The 14,937-nt window shown below is 37.6% G+C and overlaps 1 protein-coding gene and 1 long non-coding RNA gene across 8 annotated transcripts in view; both read left to right on the top strand.

The window, feature by feature from the left end:
- Positions 1-14,937, top strand: part of WWOX (WW domain containing oxidoreductase) — a 537,265-nt gene that overhangs the window by 8,964 nt on the left and 513,364 nt on the right. The window lies entirely within an intron of this gene.
- Positions 1,517-10,250, top strand: LOC142060942 (uncharacterized). The gene is made up of 2 exons (XR_012661987.1): positions 1,517-8,637; positions 9,558-10,250. It is a non-coding gene; the product is annotated as an uncharacterized LOC142060942 (long non-coding RNA).

Raw genomic sequence — 14,937 nt, 5'->3', positions numbered from 1 at the left:
ATCATAGCAGATAAAGAGTTACTAGTAAAATGTTTTCTTATTTTCTATTTTGGAAGCTTTTTGCTCAGACAGTGCAGTCCAAATATTCTTTGGATTTTTTTCTCACCTATTTTTTTAAGCCCAATCAACATTTTAGCGTGAGTATCACATTAGAAGTTAAGGTAGGTAACTTTTGGTCACGGTAAAGCTGCTGTAGTAAAAAGAACTAAGACTGACTTACTGAACAGTTTAGTCTTGTGTCAATCCTGGTTTTAAAAGCTTATTGTTCTATGTACATTTAAACGTGAGTAGTGTAAATTGTCAGTTTGTTCTCTTGAAGTCCGTAAGACTTACTTCACTGTGAGGAATTAAAGATAGCATGCAATTTTGTGTGTGTGTTGTTTTTTTCTTTCAAAGGTCTCAATATCAGTTAGATTACAGAGAAAATACTTCCCTGGCATGCTTCTTGTATGACTAAAGTCATACTTTGTAATTTTTCCACTAGAGGGCGGTGTTGCTCTTTGGAAACACGAAACAAAAGAGGTCTGGTGCTTTTTCCTGGTTTTGGTAAATGCTCCTGTAATTTTGTTGTTTGTGTTCTTAATTATTAGGGCTAGAATCCAAAATTTTAAAAAGCATGTCAGCTGTTCATCTAGCTTTAATTTCATAAAAAGATGTGGTATTTTCAACTGCATCTGTAAGCAATCTCATCAAATCAAACAATTTTTTAAAAAAGAATATTACTTGGTTTTAATATCAGGGAGTCAGTTGTGTAGCTAATGTGATTTTTCTATGACTTGTATAAATATTGCTATCTGCTTTTAAGATTCATATAGCTATGTGACCTTGAAACTACATGTTCTGTTTGTTGTATTGGGTGCAGTTGCATCTAAGCTATTGTGACTACTTACGTTTCGCTACTCATGCATACTCTAGCAGTGTTGCAGTGTATTATGGAAGGGCAAAAGGTGTATGTTCTGTGCAGTAAGGCAGATTCCACAAAGTAGGATTTTTCTTAACGCTTTTCCAAGATTCTGTCACAAACCTGTGTTGATAATTGCCACCAAACCGTTGCTCAAACTGCAGTTCTAATTTTCCTGCTATATGAAGGTCAAAAGAAATCTGTTAATTGCTTTTATAAGGGATGCCCAGAACAAGCACAAATTATCTCAAGAAAATGAAAATCACTTTTGGCTTTGAGCAGCTTAATTTTTTTTTTCAAATACTGAAGAACATCCAGAAGCTTTGGTCATAATGTGGCTTGCTATATTGCTTTTCTTGATTATGTTTTACTAGAGTAAACGGTGTAATTTTATAATTGTGGAAATGTTTTAGATTATTTCTTCAAAATAATTGTTGGTTAACGTTTGGTTAAATGGAATTCTCTTCTTTTCTGGCACTTTTCTTGCTGCGCAATGGAGCGGCCTTAGCCAGGAGAAAAGTTGTGTATTAGGTACTAATAGTCAGTACTTAAAAAAGATGAGTCACTGCTCCAGTCAGCTTTTGGTCTGCATATACTTTTGGTGTGAGAAGCTACTGTATTTCTTTTATTTCTTGTACGGAACTTCAGTATTAGCAACTTTTGTCATACTGATGCAAAAGGTTGGGAAACGTGCTTATAATTTATTGCAATTGAAAATCTGCTTTTTAATTTAAAAAGTTGTTTTAAGTAACTGGCCCTTTAATTTATAAATGATAAGCAGAAGTTTTTTCCATTTTAGTCCTTTCTCTCATAGCTTTTTTTTTCTGCTGGTGACTCTATTGGTGTATTATGTTTTCAGTGTGGACAGCTAGCTTGACGTAGTTAATAAAAAAAGGTTAATGCGTAACTTGTGCAAGTAAGATTGTAGCATATCACTCAGGTTTTTAAACTCTTAAGTCTGATTACATTACAGCTAAAAATGATTAGCAAATTTTAGTGGAAGATGACATGTTTTATTAAAACGTGTTTTTACGAACACAGGAAATATAAAGCAACTTGTTTTTTTCCTATTAACTACTAAAATACAGTTAGCAGCTATCTCCTTTCATTCTTTTAAAATTGATTTATTCTACACCTGTGGCTGATTTGCATCCTGTTAAACAAATGTAGCCAATACTTCAGGATCAGGTATATGAAATCGGGGAAGAGACTTAGTGCTAAAACTCTGTTTTGAGCTCAGCTATCAGAATAGAGCCTATGCAGCTTTTGAAATGCGTTATGTATTTAATGAGCTGTATTCCCAGCATCAAATGTCATAGTTAATTGCAGTGAGGGTTTGTATATGTACGCAAACATAACTGAATGTTGTGAAACTGTAGAAAGTAACATTTTGACAATGGGTAACTTGGTAATTTACTTAATATTAATCATAGTAACATGTAGATGATTAGATTGTGTTCACACACAGTGGTGCTTTTGTGATAAATACAAATTAGGTAGCTCTGGAATTTATCATGTGCCTTTCACTGTATCACCTGCACCTAATTCAGAAATCTCTCTCATATGGGACATTATTTGAATACTTTCCATCTGTGAGCAATGCAGAATGGCTACTCCTCTTAAATGGTTCTGCTCCTAAAATACTAGAAACTCTTCTGTCTCCCGTACTGGGAAAAACGAATAAAGTTTCAGTGGTCTGGGACGTGGGAGTAGCTGTGTTACTTCTGGGACTGAACACACCTAAGATCTGGTACTGTCAGAGTGGAAACAGAACTTTAAACTATTGGAAAGCTAGGGATCTTTCTTTTCAGTAAGCACTGTATGCTTACATTCATTCAGAAAGATCCCAAGATACTTGTTTTTCTGTCATAATTTTATTGTATTTTAAAAAGTTATATTCAGTAGCTTTTTACTTTTTTGTTTATCAAAGGAGTATAAAAATAAGTGAACTTGTACATAAACAATACAACACCCATGGCTGGACTGCTGTGCTTTGACTGTGTGCTTTTGTACTTCATCCTGGCAGAAGCTAATGGAAGTTTGTTTTATTGGGGGAGTGACGTATCGTATAGCTTCAGAATTTCTGAATTCCTGATTTCTGAGCTATGGTTTCTGTATGTCGTGTAGTAGTGTTTGAGCACTTCTTATAGTTGTACTGTTCTGAATCAATCTTGTAGTTAAAAAGCAGAATCTACCTTCAGAGCCTTGACAGAGGCAGGTGTGGTCAACCTCTTTTGTATTTCTTATGCCAGTTGAGTAATAGCTGATCGAGTAATGGGTACTACCCATAAGAGGAGCAAAATTAAACTTTTAAAACTTCTCTGAATTTCTCATGAAGATCATTTAAGGTCTTTAATAGATGCTGGCTAGCTTTCACCACTATTTCACATCTATTGGCAGTAGAGACATGTGAAAAGTATGATGAAAAAGGACACCTTTATTTCTTAAGAAATCAAAAATTGCTCTCTACCTGCAGAGAAGAGAATTTTGTGAATATGGGAACTATTCTAGTTGCAGAAGTTACTGAGATTATTTGTGGGTGACATAGCATTTTTACTGAGGCTGGCTTTATTGGCCTTCACAAAGAAGGTAACATTTGCTGAATCCTAATTAGAGGAGTGAATGGTCTCATTTAAGTCAAACTCAGATCATATGGGAGGAATAAAACAGACCCTTACAAATACCATTGAGGACTCTCATTTTAATAGTATTAGTCTGACTCTCTTAAATATGTTCATTGTCTTTCACTGTAATGCATGGGGTTTGGTGGTCTAAGCCCACAGATGTTTGTCTGAATCTGTCAGTAAGGAGTTTTTCAGTTCTGTTTTTGAGCTAGATTGCAAATTTTCCTTGAAAAATGTACACATTTTTCTTTGAAAGCACAAAGTTTATTTTCTAATTTCTCTTGTCTGTTTCAAGATGAAATAGTTTTTAAAGGTTATACAGTTGTCAGGACGTCTGCAAAGGAACTGACTTAGATAGTCCTCTGTTTCAGATTCACCTTATGATTTCTTCTATGGTTTTGTAGTTTTTCTTAGGCTGTAAGACCTGAATTTTGTCAGACTTGAAAAAAGCCTGTTTTTGTTGCATAGTTTGTTTTGGAAAAAAACAATCTTTAAGAGAAAATACATCTGTCTGGTTTTGGTCTGTATTGTTGTTTTTCTCAATTCCATTAATAACTTCTTGAAGATTTCCAAGTGTAAATTTTTCTTGTATGTTTTATTATGCTGAATAAACAGTAAAGTGTTTTCTTTCCAGTAATTGTCTATTATTTGCATCCCTTTTTCTTATGAGAGCAGAAAAAGGGGGTGCAACATGTGGGAGCAAGCTTGTGACAATGCTTCTTGAACGGTCTTTTCTACTCTGTAGATATTTTCCTCAATTTAGTGAAAAGAGTTTGTCATCTGGATCAAAATTAGCTTTCATAAATGCATGAATTCCTGTTGATTAATTAAATTGAAACTTCTGCCTGTTTTTATTAAGAAGAATTTCTGTATGTAATTCTGTTATAGCTCTGGTGCAGAGCGAAGGGACATGCTGGGGTTTTGCTAAAGAGATGCATCTTACATTCTCACTAAACAAGCAAAACTTGTGGTGAATGAAGTATTACAGCCTTTGGACAGTTGTATGTTTTCATGCTGGAAGTGTTTCACATGTGGAGAACTGAAGTGGGTGTTATTTATGGAGGTTTGGGCTCAAAGCTTATTGTGAGGCAGGCAGAAAGATCAGCAATATATAACCTTGGATTATTTTTCTTGGCCAAGTCCTAGCTGTTCCTGAGATACTTTTGTATTTATTGGGCTTTTAAAAGCATGAAAGAGTTGTTCCTTGACGTATATTTTGAAATTTTTTTTTTTTTTTTAATTCTAGGCTCCATGTATCACATGTTTCACTGTTGCAAGCAGCACAGTGTATTAACAGAAAAGCATGGCTGGCCTGGGTGCAGCCAGTGTGTGTATGTTTTGCCCTGGTAGAATAAAATAACCTCTCATGAGAAAAATAAGTTACCTGATAAAAACATTTTGCAGATGCAGCTTTTACAGCAGGGTCTTCTGCCAGCACAGTCGTGTTGTTCAGGGACTGTTTTCTTGCCATCCTTCACTGGCTAATGGTGGCAATGAGGGTTTGGTTTTAAGCCCTTTTAAAATGTGGTTGGGTGGGCAAGGTGAGGGGAAAAAATAATCATCCTTCAGCCTAATACAGTCTGGTATTGTATATGCAGTTATGTATTTTAGTTTCATGTTGTTACTCTGGCCTCAACAGACTTACTTATTCTCTTGTGGAAACACTGCTTGCTTAATGAAGAATTAATGGGAAAAGTAATGCTGAAAAATTAAAGACTGAATTTTTTAAGTTCCATAATCCACTTGTGGACCAAACTTGGCATGGGTTATCTTAAACCACATGAGTAGCCCTACCATAAAAATGTTGGTGTCTGTATAGAAGTTTCGTTGTTTGCTTCTTACTTAAACACGCCTTAAAAAATAAGCTAACACCTGGCTAAAATTTTTTTAGGTATTTTCTTTGTGGAGGTCCAAAACTTTGTAGTAGGTGTGAATTATTTGTACTGTTGTTTTTGGGGAATGGGAGTACAGTGCTTTTCCAGGAGAGCGTGGGTCATGCAGGAGGTGTATTTTTGGCCAGCGTACGTTATCTGGGTAATTAGTGTAGAGAAGCACAGTTTATGGAGGGGAATGTGCCTGTGGGGTGGAACTTGCAACTCTTTCTGTTGCAGGATGTTAGTAGCTGTCAGTCAGGGATTAGTACTGACATATTTTGAACAATTAAAAAACTACTAAAAGCTATTCTTTACAAACTTTGAATAACGTTAATAGAGGAGGGTTCTTTTTAGTTTACAGTGCTGTATTCTGAAAACTTAGGGTAGGTCATAGTGACTGAGTTTTCCATGAGTGCCATCGTTCTGTTTTAACTCTGGCTTAATATTGTGGGATGCTAATACTGCTCTACGTAAGGCTCCAGCTGTCTACTTGTTACATATTGTAAATATTAAAAGGTCCTCTTGGACTTCTGTAATTTATTTTTCTTATTGAGTAAGCTGAAAATGGTGTCAGATGTTCATACTGCTTTTTCATGTCCATTTTGATGAATCTATTTATTACTTCTGTAATGAGTAGTACACATGGTTGGTTAGCCAAGTTATTGAACTTCATCAACCTTGGCTGAAATTCACAATGCATGTGAAACTTGTTGTAACATGTAAGAAATTACATCTGGGCGAAAAGGTTCAATAATGATTACTACTTGTAATGGAATCTTTTCACAAAGGATGGGATTGAGCTGTTTGCCTGTGTTGTATTTTCTAGTAGCCCTTTACAGGGAATAACAGATTTATAGGACAGGAGCCTTCATATGTGGTACTTACTTTGTCTGTTATCTAAGAGTTAAAAAGACACTTCAGTGGGCCGCAACATAACTTGATAGCTTTTCTGTCTTCTGAAATACTTATTTTCACAAAGGTTTTTCTCATTATTTTATGCATGTCTGATAGTCCAGAGATGAAAAGACCTTTTGCATGATTCAATCTATCTCACTGCAACACCTTGTGTCTTTGTTCTGAAAGCTAATTGTGCAGCAGGAGTTATTCAAATAATTTCAGCTGGATGTTTGTATCTGTTTGGAATGCTTGTTAGATGGTGGGGACAGAAGAGGTTGATAAATGCATACTGTTTTCTAATGACAGTATCTTCTGAGACATCTAGGGACTTCTCTAAAGACTGTCACCACTAGTTATAGCCTGAAGATATACATTAATGGACGTGATGTTTTTGACTTACCAGCAGAAAATTTCTTAGTGACTCTACCTATGCTAAGCTGTAGGGTCACAAGAAGTGACTTGTATCTTGTGTCCCTTTCAAGCTCCTCATGCTTGATTGTGTCAAGGATCTATAAGGTTTTGAAACTCAATTCTGAAATAGTAAAACCCTACCAAGAAGGAAATGAAAGGAGGCAGGTAAGGACTTCGGATAAAGGTCGAAATCCTTACCTGATTAACAGGAGTCTCAGTGCTGACTTCAGAATTAGTGAGGCCAGAACTTTGCCTGAATTACAGAATAGGGATAGTACTGTGAGAAAGAAATTGATCTTATATTTATCCTAAAGCCTATGATATGCAAACCTTTCTAAAAGATGTTCTGTGACTTAGGAAAAAAAACACATCAAATGTCACATTCTTTTAATAAATCTCAAGGGAAGAGCATGAAAAATGTAGGTTTGGCTTCTGTGATGGCGTGTTTTTTTTTTTTTCTTTTTAAAATTAACAATATTTGCAGTTCTTAGTTCTGTTATTGACTACACACTGTCTTTTGCCTTCCTGGTTTTATTTTACTTCTATGAATGAAATTTTTTTTTGTTTCTTCTTTTTCTTCTAAAGGCTTTTCTTTTGAATATGTGAGATATTTTGTAGCCTTCTGTTCAGCTACATGGCCTCAGTTTTTCTGTTCCTGTGAAATCTACCTGGTTTTGATTTCTGGCTGTACTTCTGCGTGGTGGTGTTTAGTACTTTATCTGTTGCTTCAGAAAGCTCCCTACAAACCAGCTGTCTTCAAATCTGAATAGTCTTGTAGTAATATCCTTTACGTTTCCTCTTCTTCACTGTTTTGATGTTCCTATTCTTAGTTAGTGTCTCCTTTCTACTAAAAGACTATTGAATTTAGGTTTTCTGGTTGTTGTTATACTTTATTGATAGTAATAATATCTGTGTGAACAAGAACTGTCCCAGTTCAGTTTCAGATATATCTCTTTAAATCTGTGGAATGCAGTGTGACTTGAGGTTCAGAAAAATGACTGTTGCTTAATTTTTCATTTTTTTCCAGGTTGTTTTCTTCCTAAGAGGTGCATTTGCTGCCTCCTTTTTTTTTTAAAATAGTTATTTTAATTACTTTATTTATTTTAAAGAAATTAATTTGCATTTTTTATTCTTTATCCAAGCAGCATTATCAGCACATTCTCTAATTGGGTTTCCTTTATTTTTGATATCTAAACTCCGGTTCACAAAACTTGTGGGGCATTTTCCTCTTGTGATGATTAGTCAAAAAGCTGCCTTTCTGCAAAAATTCACTGTTTAAAGGTTTGTGAGGAGGATCTCTAATTCTCCTCTAACACAACCAAATTGAAGAAAACGATATTATATTGTGTGTTCAGAGATCCAGGAACAGGGAGAGGTTCTGGTTACGTTCCTCTTCTGCCGTTGGCAAGCATGAGCAGCATTTCTTGCTTCTATACATTTGTACTTTACAGATATTAACTGTGCTATTTAAGATTTTGAGTGTGATTAGTCTCATTTTACATATGGAGCAACATATGGCTACAGTAACTGACCTGGGGTTACAGATTATGTCCATGTCCATATTCCAATTTAAAGTGGGAGCTGGATTGTTCTGTTATGGGATAAAAAGTATACGCTCTGAAAGTTCTTCTAATACTTTAGCAGAAGGAGTAATTCAGATATTTTAAGAGTAGAAAATATGGCTCCTAGAAATGCGTAAAGAAAGCCTTTCCAAGAAGTGCTTTATTAGTTTGGGTCTGTGTCCAGCTGCGAGCAGTTGCTGAGGGGTATAAATCTTACTCTTGTTGAGGCATTTTTACCTCTGAAGGTAAATTTGGACTATTTTGTGCTTTACTAAGGTAGGCGATGAAGAGGACATAAAGGGTGCATGACCTACTTGGCAGCACACTTTTGGCGTCCTGAGTGAATGAAGATTGTGATCTGTGAGAAGGTATCTTTATCTGTTTCTGAATCTAATCTGTGGTCAAAGGAATAGAGACCTAGACTTCCTGATTATGTTTTTTGTATCCGGTACTTTAAACACCTGTCTCTTGCAAAACAAAGTTATGTATCTAGAATGTAAGGCAGAGATATGCTTCATAATGGTATACGATATAATTTGATGAATAAATATCACTTGCTAGACTTCATATGCACAAACTAAGATTTGGTCATTTAACTGGTGAACTTGTCATGGATAAGGCAGACTGAGTATGAGAATGTTATACAGCCTGATTTCTGTGTGATCTGGAGTGAACTATTCAACACTAGATTCCAACTATCTGTTGAAGTAATACTCTTGCAACATTATTGTGAAATAGGTAAAATTGTAATGCAAGATTTTAGAGTACAATATCATCACAAAACCAGTAGGTTTTAGAAAATGGTTAGTATGCTTGTTCACCTAGCAATTTTTCCTATTTTACACATGTAAAGTTTTGTAGGCATATATATTTTTGGATTTAACATACCCTTCCCCGAAATGGCAAGGTCTAACTTCTTGGAAGTTGGAAAAAAAAGGTATAGAACATGCAGCTGTAATTGGTTGTTTGCTTTAGGAGATTGTTGACATTGAGCTGTTGGGTGGGTTGCTGGTGTTCCAGCTGTTAGCAAGGTAGAACTTAAATGTCATCTAAAAGAATAAACATCAGTTGTGGTGTAAGAAGATGCGTGATATGTTTTCATGTCCTTCTTGAAAGTGCAGCAAAGAGGTCTTTGGCTGTGGGTTTTTGTGTGTTGGTTTTTTTTTTTTCCATAGCCTTACATTATAATTTAATGACTTAGAATTCTTGCTTGTTTTCCATTCTCCTTGCTTTTGTTTGTAGAGGCTTTTTTGTTAATACTGTTCTTATTCTTCATCTTTTGTTTCAGAACTCCATCTCCTGCCTTACTTTGTATGTCGGAACCACATGATGGATCATTTGAGTTACATAACAGCTTCCCATCTCCCTCTTTCCTTCGTAGTTTAAAGTACGCCCAAAAGGTTTGCCAGTTTTGAACCTTGGGAGGTTGGTACCCATCCTGAATACCATCTATTCCAGAAAAACTAGTGTTTAAGGAGGTAACCCAGGACTGTATAAATTCCCAAACCTCCATGTCTTGTTATCTTGCCCTTTGCTAGCTGTCTCTTACTGCTGTTTTTATTTGCTTGCACTGGACAGAACAATGAACTGCATTTTCCCCGTATTCAGTTCTTTTCACAGGATCCTGAAATGACTCTTGTATTAAAATATTCCTCTGCTGCTTAACTAAAAAATTGTCTTATCTGATGTTGCCCAAAGACAGAGGTGGGTAGTGACTGCCAGAAATCAAGTAGTGTTTTAATTTTCTTTCTGCTCACCTATTCCTTTCCCCCATGACTCAAACTGTGAGCTCTTTAGAACATAACCTCGCTGTGTATGTTTGATCCTCTAAGACATATTTTTTGTAACCTGAGTTGTGAGCTGTTTAGGACAGAACCTTCTTTGATTATTTGTCTGTAAAATGTCTAGTACACATTTTAAAATCTTTCACTTGTTTGTGTAATTAATATAAATAAATATCAAGTTTGTTTTAAGAAAAAAATTGGTCCAATTTATGTAGTTGTAGTACTCTCTTGGTATCTTTACATAACACTGATCATTTCTCATGAAATAACTTACAGATTAAGGCTGGAGGATCTAGCACTTTAGCTGACAGCACAGTATGTCTTCTAATTATTCTGCCTTGGATGAAGTATTTCTCTTTATTAAATTTACTTCTTTCATTAACATGCAACTAATTTTTTTGTTATGTTTAATTAGGGCTCAGCTCAGCAGTACAGAAACCTATGATACTGTTGGCTTACAGAAGAACAGAAGTGCACTTGAAAAGAAACCAGGCAACTTCTGGCTTTTTTTCCTCTGTTTTTGCTTTGGTGGGAAAAGCTGTTGTGTTGCCTAAAGCTACTGCTGATGCAAAGAGCAGCTTGAGAGAAAGCGAGTTTGCCAACCCCATTTCTCTGAACTTGGAACTTTTTAAAAAAATATCTGATTAAAAAAAAAGCCTGAGACAGACAATTAAAGATAAAATTTAAATTCTCTGGGTTTTCTTCTGGTCACTTGAGTAAGCTTGTCTAAGAGGGTGTGTTTAAAAACAGCAACAATAAGGGGAGGGGGGGAAGCCCCAGAGTTTTGGGGATGAGTTGAAGAAACCATATGCCTCTCAAAACAGCTTTCAAAACCTAGTTAATGCTGAATAACTGATCAGACTTTTTATAAACCTAGTAATGAATGCTCTTACACTGGCACTTTTCCAGAACACAAACTCTTCAAGGATGTGTGGATTAGCTAGAAACTGGAGTCTCTTTATCGTTGGCCTTTGATACTTGGCTACTGATGTTAGGTAAATCCTTAATGATTTTTTTGTGTGACGAAAGTTTTGTTGCCACCGCTTCTCTATAGCTTGCCTCAGCTTCACTATAAAATAGTGATGAAACTACAGTAGCATGCACAAAAATGTTATTTGTTTTCTTAATAATGTATTCAAGTAATGGTACTTATAAATAGACTGGCTTTATTTAAACAAATAAACAAAAACCTAGTCACTTATCCCATAGTGACTAAACATTCAGGAATGATTACTTACTGGGAGATAATGTGCACTAAATGTCATGTCAAATTTGACTACTCAGGTCTGATCTAGATTTCAGTGAGGTTCGTTCATTCTGACGTTGACGTAGATTGTGGGCAGGTGTCTTTTCTGCTGCTCTAGATTTCAGTTAAATGTTAATTTTGCAATAAAAATATAAGTAGTATATTAATTTAACTGTAGTCTAACAGTTCAGGCCAGTTATCCCAGGGTATTCTGCCCCCTGAGCTGAAGACAGGGACAGAGAACAGAATAAACCCCCACATAATCCAGGAAGAAGCAATTTATGACCTGCTGAGCCAACTGGATACTCACAAGTCTATGGGGCCAGGTGGGATCCACCGGAGGGTACTGAAGGAGCTAGCAGAAGTGCTCACCAAGCCACTCGCCATCATTTACCAGCAGTCCTGGTTAACAGGGTAGGTCCCAGACAACTGGAGGCTTGCCGATGCGACACCCATCTACAAGAAGGGTCAGAAGGAGGATCTAGGGAACTACAGGCCTGTCAGCATGACCTTAGTACTGGGGAAGGTTATGGAGTGATATATCTTGAGTCACCAAGCATGTGCAGGACAACCAGGGGATCAGGCGCAGCAATCATGGGCTCATGAAAGGCAGGTCCTGCCTGACCAACCTGATCTCCTTCTATGACAGGGTGACCCACCTGGTGGAGGAGGGAAGGGCTGTGGATGTTGTCTGCCTGGACTTTAGTAAAGCCTTTGATACTGTCGCACACAACATTCTCCTAGAGAAGCTGGTGGCTCATGGCTTGGGTGGGTGGACTCTTCACTGGGTAAAAAACTGGCTGGATGGCCGATCCCAGAGAGTGGTGGTGAATGGAGCTAAATCCAGTTGGTGGCCGGTCACAAGCGGGGTTCCTCAGGGCTCAGTGTTGGGGCCGGTCTTGTTTAATATCTTCATCAATGATCTGGACAAGGGGATCGAGTGCACCCTCAGTAGGCTTGGAGATGACACCAAGTTGGGTGGGAGTGTTGATCTTCTCAAGGGCAGGAAGGCTCTGCAGAGGGACCCGGACAGGCTGGTTCGATGGGCGGAGGTCAATGGTATGAGGTTTAACAAGGCCAAGTGCCGGGTGCTGCACTTGGGTCACAACAACCCGATGCATCGCTACAGGCTTGGGGAGGAGTGGCTGGAGAGCTGCCCAGCGGAGAAGGACCTGGGGGGTGTTGGTTGACAGCCGGCTGAACATGAGCCAGCAGTGTGCCCAGGTGGCCAAGGAGGCCAACAGCATCCTGGCTTGTATCAGGGATAGCGTGGCCAGCAGGAGCAGGGCAGGGATCGTGCTTCTGTACTGGGCACTGGTGAGGCCGCACCTTGAATCCTGTGTTCAGTTTTGGGTCCCTCAGCACAAGAAGGACATTGAGGTGCTGAAGCGTGTCCAGAGAAGGGCAGCAAAGCTGGTGAAGGGTCTGGAGAGCAGGTCTGATGAGGAGTGGCTGAAGGAACTGGGGGTGTTTAGCCTGGAGAAGAGGAGGCTGAGGGGGGACCTTATCCCTCTCTACAACTACCTGAAAGGAGGTTGTGGTGGGGTGGGTGTTGGTCTCTTCTCCCAGGTCACTAGTGATGGGACAAGAGGAAGTGGCCTCAAGCTGCATTAGGGTGGGTTTAGATTGGGTATTAGGAAAAATTTCTTCACTGAGAGAGTGGTCAGGCATTGGAACAGGCTGCCCAGAGAGGCGGTAGAGTCACCATCCCTGGAGGTGTTCAATAAAATGTGTAGATGTGGCACTTTGGGACATGGTTTAGGAGACATGGTAGTATTGGGTTGATGGTTGGACTTGATCTTGGAGGACTTCTCCAACCTTAATGATTCTAGGATTCTATGAAAATATTTTTTGTATCCCTTATGAATATAAATGTATGTAATTCTGAATAATTTGGGTTTTCTACTAAAACTTGGAATATGAGTCACAGTAAAATGAGTTCTGCTCATTTTGAGATGAAGTTGCTAGCTCAGGTTTCTTTTAAAATGTATATAACTCTTTTTGACTTGTTGGTAATAATACATGTATTGTATTCCACACTTTTGGGTGGAAAGGTTATTTTTGTTTAGAAAATGTGAAGGTGTGTGCCAGGTTGCCTGTCTTCCTCTGTGATGTTATCTGTTACAAAGGGAAAAATGACATGCAAACAGAAAAATAAACTCCCTGGTAAATTCTCCTTAAACATTGAACTAAAAGTCAGATGCTAAATTCTGACACCTGTTTTAAAATACAGTAATTGTTTTGTGTTAGGAAAACTGGCTGACTTGCTTGCAAGAAGCCACACTGTCTTTTTTTAAAGACAATCAAAAGAAAACATGGATTTTTCTATGCTTGAAGAAACATTGAGCATAAAAAGTTCAAAGAGAGGAATCTTCAGTTGCAGATGTGATGCTAAAGTATGACTAGTTTTGTTAATTTTGGCAAGTGATTTTAGTATTGGTAAAATGCCACTCTGATAATGTTCATTGGACTGATACGGTAGACTTCAAAAAAAATACTCAGAAAAAATTGTTTGGCATTTGGCAGGAGCATGATCCTATCATTTAATAGATGAAGAAAGGCAAGAAGAAACATGAAGGCTCAGACTTTTTACTTTTAAAGGAGTGTATATTATTTGAACAGACCTTTGGGATTACTTGAAATGGTAGATGCATGTCTGAATCCTTTCTGACTGGGATTTTTGGTCACTGATAGACACCTAATGCCAGGAGTAGATATGAAACATAAAACTGGGATTTCACTGAAAACTCAGTTCTTATTTCCAATCCTCCTTCTCTTCCCTTTGCTCTAATCCCTGGCCACTGTTTGTCTGTTCAGGCACCTAATAGGACCTGTTTGTATTTACACCACCCAGCAACTGAGAAAACCCCCCTTGACTGGGATGATTGTGCAGTTTAGTATTAAATTTCAGTTTTGGTTCTGTCCCCCCCCTATGTTTTAATTAAGCTTCTTTAAGAATATCTAACTTACTTCAAAACCACAGTTTTTTGGGGTAGTCATCTCCATGTATTTTAGGGGCAGACATCTAATGGTTGGTGGGAATTGCCTTTGTACAACTAAAACAAGGTCTCATTGTAGGACATGTTAAGTAGCTTGGCTCTGTATTTCATATGCTGCCTCTCACAATAGGGTTCATTCCAGTCTGGAACGCTTGGCTGTCATTGCAATATTTATATTGGATAGTAGCACTTCCAAAACATAAAGGATAGGAAATGTAGGCTTGAATCTGTTGCTAGACTGGGCCTATGCGTAGCTGAGATAATTATCAGTGTTAGGTTGTAACAGAGCTGAAAGGACTGAAGTCCAGGCTTTGTTCATATCTTGTGTAATTGCATTTTAATGTCAGTTGCTGGGTATCTTTGGGCGGTACAACTAGAGTAGATATCATATCTGACCACAACTTTGTGGCTTAGTTGTAGCTTATTTGTAATGTGTGTGCCCGACATAGTCACTGTTCTATATTTTTGTTTTCTTGCAGATCTTCAGTTATGAATTTAGCTTTCTTTGCATCAGATGATGCACTTTTAATTTTTACAAGAGCAGTGAGTCACAGATCTTTATAATCCCATCAACGTAAGGATTTTTTTTTCATACTTGTTTAGTGTTGTGCTCCCTTCAGATGAAACAAAATATTTTGA

This window comes from Phalacrocorax aristotelis, chromosome 8 (genome assembly GCF_949628215.1).
Source record: "Phalacrocorax aristotelis chromosome 8, bGulAri2.1, whole genome shotgun sequence".
Lineage (NCBI taxonomy): Eukaryota > Metazoa > Chordata > Aves > Suliformes > Phalacrocoracidae > Phalacrocorax > Phalacrocorax aristotelis.
Note: the sequence above shows the minus strand (reverse complement) of the source record. Positions and strands in the feature narration are given on the sequence as shown.